Genomic DNA, 7103 nt, shown 5'->3' on the forward strand with positions numbered 1-7103 from the left:
AAAAAAAAAAAAAAAAAAAAAAAGTAAAAAAAGAGCACTAGGCTCAGTTACAAATGTATCACAGTTTATAACAGACAGTTCAAAAACTGTCATACCAAAAAAGGTATGACCCTGATGGCCTAAGTGAAATGGCTCACAAGGGATCTTTCTAAATTTTATATATATACCTGTAAACAATTCCAATGATGAAAAAGAGTGAAGCATCCAATGTGGCTGCAGAATGACTCTCTGGACAGTAGTTAATGGGGCTAGATAAATTAGGATGAACATAACAGAAGAGCAAAAACATACAGATATGGTAACAGGAATTTGAAAGCTCAGGAAAAACTAAGGCTTAGAAAAAATTGCTTAAAGATAACAAAAACTTTTATAACTATATTCAAAAAAATATTATTCCACCTTATATGGTACAGCACTTAACATCTTATAAATGTTTTACATACTTTACCTCATGCATATCTCTTTGGAGACAAATATGATTTCTGCAGATGAAAAAACAGAAGCACAAGCAGATAAAGCAATGTGCCCAGCATCACATGGGTATTAAGAGGAGTGGTGGGGGGGAGGGGCACCTGGGTGGCTCAGTTGGTTAAGCGTCTGCCTTCAGCTCAGGTCATGATCCCAGGTCCTGGGATTGAGTCCCATATCAGGCTCCCTGCTCAGCGGGGAGCCTGCTTCTCACTCTGCCCCTTCCCCGCACTGGTCTCTCTCTCTCTACCAAAAATAAATAAAATCTTAAAAAAAAAAAAAAGAGGCAGAGTGGGAATTAGTACCTAAGTCTCTATACCTTCTTACCAAGTGCTGTCTCCACAATAACACATTGTCAAAGAGAACAAGGAACTGAGAGAATCACTGCTCAGAGAGGATGTTGTTAAGGTTGAGAGAGCACGCAGAGAAGGCAGAATTGCTCAACTTTTATTTTGCTTATCTTCTCTCAGTTTTTAAACTAAAGTTGTAGAAGAGCAATGAGAACCGAAACCCAAGCCTGGTGAATGAGAGACTAAAACAACTTTATATGAGTGCAAGTCTTTGGTTCCAGATGCAATTCATTCTATGCTGCTAAAGCAATTAGCAAGTATAATCACAAAGCTGACTCCTATAATCTTGGAGAAAGAGCTCAGAAAGAAACAATCAGGGCCTGGAGATGGGTCAGAGGTGCTTCAAATTTTATGAGCTGGAGGAGTGGGGAAGTGGATTCCAGAAATCACAGACATATAAACTTAATATTAATCTTTAGTCAAATCTGAGAATAGATTATGAAAACAAGTGGTTTCTGAATACTTAAAAAAGAATATAATAATCACTAGATGACAGCATGAATTCAAACAAATAATGCCAAATCCAATACATTTACATCTTGAAAGAGACTGATTACTACACTTCTTAGATGCAGGAAAGAATAACTTGTGGTCACTGAGCTCCAACTATGTGTCAGACACTGTTCGAAATGCCTCATATGTGTTACTTCATCTAATCCTCTGCAACAACCTATTTTATAGTTGAAAAAACAGTCTTAGAAATTAAAGTACTTGCCCAAGATCACACAATTAGCAAAACCAGGGGAAAAAAGTGTATTCTGGCCAAAACAGTATTCAAGATGGTTTCTTACGCTGTTTTTGCAAATAAGTTGAGTGTGAGTTGGGTATTAGTGTAGCTGGGTAAGTTTACTGGTCTATATCAACCTAGATGAAAAAGTCTTTAGGGGATGTGCCCTGGACCTCTGTCCTTGGACCTACATTGATTTTGATTATTTATAAGATAAAGACACAGAAGACATGCTTATAAAATCCCCAGAGTGTACAATCCAGGAGAAACAAACTAAAATTAAAGTGAGATGTAACAAGGGTGAGTGTAAAGCTTTACATTTAGTTTCAAAAGTAAAATGTGCAATGGAGAAGAAATGAAGTGCTCACTTAGAAGCTCTTCATAAGTGGAGTTAGCCACCTAAGAGTTTAACAAGGGCTGCTAATCGGTGTCTAAAAGAACCAGTGCAAATCTAACTCCCTTGGACCCTGAGAACATATCAACGTCAATCTGTAAACTCTGTTGCTAGTCAGCCTACATTACCATTGCATTCATTTCTACACTCCACATTTTTAAGAGCTATACTGATTAAAAATAATAAAAGCATGTATCCAGATAAGGGTTAAGACAATGTCGTGTGACAAATATATGCTTAACAAAGCTAAATAGAATAATGGTCTTCAAATATTTGAAAAGGTGTTAAGAGAATAATCGGCTTTACTCAGTATCACCACAGAGAAGTAAAATGAAGATAACAGCAGTACTTGTTTACCTCACAGGACGTTATGAGGATAGAGCTATTGCATGTAAAGTACCTTCAACAGGACCTGGTTTACAATGAAGTGCTCAGTAACTTCCAACAATTTTCATAGTAATTACATGAAAGAATTAATAATTAATAATAATTTATGCTAAACGCTGCAACTGAGATATGATACATCATTACATCCTTACAACAACCCGAGGGGATTTGTTTGACTCTGTTTTACAGAAAAGGAACCAGAGTTTCAGAGAAGTTGCTTGTTCACATCTAATATGAGATGGAACTCGGATTCAAACAAAAGTTTCCCTGACTCCAAAGCCCACGTTCTTTCTACTATTTCATTCCACCTCCAACAGCCTAACAACAGAACAGGCTTCCTCCTGAGATGAGCTACTTAACATATACAACTCGAGTAGTTTCAAAAGCTGAACAACTATCATAAAAAAGATAATAAAATATCTATGAATAATACTGTATTCAGGTTAAATACTTCAAAATACAAGATGCTGCTGTGTTCAGTAATAATTTATTTTCAATGGATGTCTTCCCACTAAATTTTCATTTTATTATACCTGTTAATGTTAGCCAAATAACAGTAACTAATAATACAATCAGCCAATCTGTCAGAACTATTGATAACTATTAATAAACTATGTTACACTTTGTATAAAAAATATTTTTTAAAGTTTCAGCATGAAAACAAATAGAAGAAACTAAATGAGCTCTCATATTACCTTCTGCCCACTCATCCCATCTGTCTTCTCTCTCCTTTTATTTTATGGAACCCTGATTTGCTCTGTAAGATGAAACAAGATGTAGGATGAAAAATATTAAGATTAATATCAGAAAATCTAATAACTATAATTTATTTTGCCTTTATGTTTCAATTAGGAAAACTGAGACAAGACAATTACTAATTTATAAACTGTATATCAATTAGATATGTTTGTTTCTAGCAGCTATGAGTTGGCAAGCATTTCTAGTATGTTTATTTGGAACATTTCAAATATTCTTTTGGGGAGTTATGTGTCACAAATCCAATTCAAATGAGCTTATATATCCATCACCACTGTTGAATGGAATCAAAAGATGAAATATTAAAGGAATCTTGAGCCCACCCTGCTCTATTACTACAGACAAGGTAAAACAGGTCCATTACTTTATGGTAACAACACAAGTTGATCTACCTTTCTCTCTCACTCCCTTACCTCCCCCCTGCATGTACATATCTCATAATTTAGCAAAGCCTCGAATTAGAAGCTCAAATAGCAGCATTTCATTCAACATTTACTGAGTGCCTATTATCTGCCAGACTGTTACTAGAGACACTGTGGTTATATGGCAGTAACCAAAACAGACATGGCTACTGCTCTCTCTAGATATGCAGTGTGATGTGGGACACACATATTAAACAAATACCATTCACATAAATAGCAAGTTAACTACAAAATAAAAAAAGCGATATGACAAAGTATACTTAAAGGACCTAATTTAAACTGGGGTCTCACGCAAGGTGACCTTAAGGAAGTGGTGCTTAAGCTAAGACCTAAAGGATAAGTAGGAGTCAGGGAAGGAGAGAGAGGAGGGAAGAGGATTCCAGGGAGACAAAACAAATCCAGTTCTTAAATACTTCAAAAGGAAGCTCATTATTTAGCATAGCCAGTGTCCTTTCTGTAATCAGTAAAGCCTAAAGAGGTAAAATGCTTTTCCTATCCCGAATAGCATAATATTTACCATGACTTCCTACCAGTAATGGGTTGTCCTGGTTCAACTGAGTTTTGTGTGCTAGGAATGCTAATGAATGGAGGGTCTTTTTTTTTTCCCTCCTGTTGATATGTACACGTATTCCTTTAGCACGTAAAAAAACACGTGGCCTTTTTCAGTGCAATCCTGATTACTGTCCTGTAGTCAATGTCTATGTTTTGCCTTGATACAGGCTGGACCTGGCTTAATAATCCTAGTGTTGTTTTTATATTGTATACTGTATTAACAATTCAAATAACTTTGTTGGTTTTTTTAAATGGTAGTCTGTAGCAATCCCGACATCTATTTATATATTTTCAAAAATACCTTAGGTTAATATAATACTTTTCCTAAGAGCTCAGCATTCAACTAAATTGTTTGCTGCTAAAATTCTGCTCATCTGGACCAGTGATATTTGAACCTCGGTCCTTCCACTCTCAGAGAGAGTACAGAGAGCACACCATGTCTGCTCTCTGCTCAGGCACTGAAAAGTTTATCCCATAATAAGATTACAGTCTGCCAACCTGGCCAATGCTGTATCAATCTATGCTGGGCTTGATGGACCTTCATCGCCTCTCTTTGCCCCAGTGGTATCTGAGAAATCTGACTGGCTAACAGCCAATGAGCAATTTCTCACACAATGTCACTGTAAACTAACCACACAAGTGGAGAAAACTTTTTTCCTGCACTAAAATTAAAATTAAAACATCTCCTAAGTATATCATCTCAAATTTTTCCACTGCTCCAAAGAGGCACACATACAAGTTCAATTTAAATTACATAATCGGAGACTCAAAAGTAGTACCAGCACAGAAGGCTGTGAACCATAAGATTACTAAACCAAATAAAAATCTGTACTAGCAAATAATTTCCCCATACAGCCAGTTCTGTAAAAGCAGTTTCTTTTAAAAATGAGCAATTAATTTCAATATGGTAATATTTTCATCAGTTTTAGAAAGTCTTTTTAAAAGATGAGAAAATGTCAAATTTTTGTAATGTAAATGTAATGTAATATGTAATGCAATGTAAAATGAATAAATGTCAAATTTAAATGAGGTTTTTCAATTCTAATGTAATTTTAAATTTTTAATGTCCAAAAGCTTGATTTATTAAAGCCTTTTTTGCATATGCCAGTGTTAAAATCAACCCACTGAGAGAAATTTCGATTTTAAAGAGGTCATCTGTTGAAACTGAAAGCTTATAAAATTTGGGTATCTAAAAGACTCACTACTATCTGAGATGCTTAAAAAAGTTAGTCTCAAGCTATGAAACACTCAACATCTTGAATGTGAGTCATCCTAAAAAGTGAAATGCTATCCACCAAATTATAGAACTTAGTATGGAAACTGGCTTGTCAAATACTCCAAGCTTATCTGATCAGGTCTACCACATCTATATTACCCGCTGAAGCAAAACCTAACATGAAGGCTTCTGTGACATGTTTAAAATACTTTTACTAAAACTTGAAACTTCTTTTTGGCTGAATTTTCATGCTTACTCTCAATTCAGATCCTAACAGGGGAGGAAGAAAAAGTGCTTTGATAAAATAAAACTCAGAAGTCCAGAGCTAGGTCAGGGAACTTTATGGATGTCCTCAGCAGCAAATCCAGAGGTATTCCCCGACCTCGACGCATTATAAGTTGGTAAGTAAACTTGATCTAAGCGAAATCACTGTCGCTAAAAATGTAGGAAAGAACTGCAACATTAAGTACAAAGTAGAAGCTGTGTCAGAGTAATACAATACAGCATTTTCTAGGGTACAGATTAAGGCATTTAAAAAGTTTTTGTTTCATTTGCGGCTACAGCTCATTAAAGCTGTGTAGTACAAACTAGTAGTTCAGGGTGTAACTTATCCTTCCTTATCAAAGATGACACCGATATCTTACTTCCTGTGGGGATGGGTGTGGTTGAAGAGACAGTTATGTCCAAGCCATCAATCTGTGTATGGAAAAGTCTGCAGGTCTCACACACGCTTGTCGCTTGATTTATATTCGTGCCTGCAGTCGACAAGGCCTATGCTGCGATGACTTCAAATAAAATATCCAACTGGCAATCGAGTAGTATGTGGTTATTGTTACTGCTCAAAGAACAGTCGCACTCCTCAGCGTTTCATCTCAAGAAAAACCTCCCGGGGGTAAGAACAACTCAGAGCAAGGTTGCAACTTGCAAAACTGTAAGCACAGTCAGGAAACTGGGGTGGGGGCTCACACGTTTTCTAAGCACCATTTACTCACTCCTTTGAGACGGCTACAAGACGAAGTGATGAAATGAAAAGAAAAAAAGGCTCATCCCGGATTCGGCAGCTTGACTGTGGCCGGTCTGGCGTCGGGAGCCAGCTGGAGGCACCCCGAAAGAGCCGGCTCCCGAAGCGGTCGCGGGCGGTGGTCGCCCGCGGAGCGCGGACCCAAGTTGGCCTCCGCGCCCACGCCGGAACTTGGCCCCGTGAGGCGGCCGCGCGGGCGCCCCCGCTCGCCGCGGCGCCCCCCGCCAGCTCCTCCAGCCGCGCGCTCCGCCAACTTCCCGCCCAGCCCCGGCGGTCGCCGCCCAGCCCCGCGCGGGGCCCGAGTCCCGCCGCCGCTGCCGCGTGCGGGAGGATGGGGGAAGGGCCGCCGCCGCCTCACCCGACGGGCCGCGAGAACAAAGCAGCGGCCGCGGCGGCGCTAACTTTTTCGGTGTCTGATCCGCGCTCCCTGAGGCGACTACTTACAGAAGCGAGCTCCGCCGGTCGTGAGAAACTCCGCAGCCGCCAGCGTCTGGATCCCAGACGAGGCGCCAGCGAGGCTTCACGCGCCTCGCAGGATCCCGCCCGCCGCTGGCGCCCCTTCCTCCCTCCCTCCTCCCCGTCCCGTCCTGAGGCCCGGGGGAGGGGAGGCCGGGGCGTGCGGGGCGGGGGCGCGCGGACGGCGCGGGGCCTGCCGGGAGCTGTAGTTTCCGGGCGGGCCCGAGCGGGTGGTAGCAGCGCGGGGATGTCACCGTGCCTTTGCACCGTGCAGGGGCAGCGGGAGCTCTGCGCCCTCGGACGTCCCTGTGTCTCCGTGGGCGCGGGGGAGCGGGGCGCGACCGTGTATTTAAA

General features: G+C 40.6%; 1 protein-coding gene across 1 annotated transcript in view; it reads right to left on the reverse strand.

The window, feature by feature from the left end:
* Positions 1–6770, reverse strand: part of PRKD3 (protein kinase D3) — an 85183-nt gene extending 78413 nt beyond the window's left edge. The window contains exon 1 of the mRNA XM_021697416.2: positions 6738–6770. The gene's annotated coding sequence lies outside the window, so the exon portion shown is untranslated. The remainder of the gene's footprint in view (positions 1–6737) is intronic.
* Positions 6771–7103: the final 333 nt, after the last annotated feature.

The sequence above is a fragment of the Neomonachus schauinslandi genome, chromosome 10, assembly GCF_002201575.2.
Source record: "Neomonachus schauinslandi chromosome 10, ASM220157v2, whole genome shotgun sequence".
Classification (NCBI taxonomy): domain Eukaryota; kingdom Metazoa; phylum Chordata; class Mammalia; order Carnivora; family Phocidae; genus Neomonachus; species Neomonachus schauinslandi.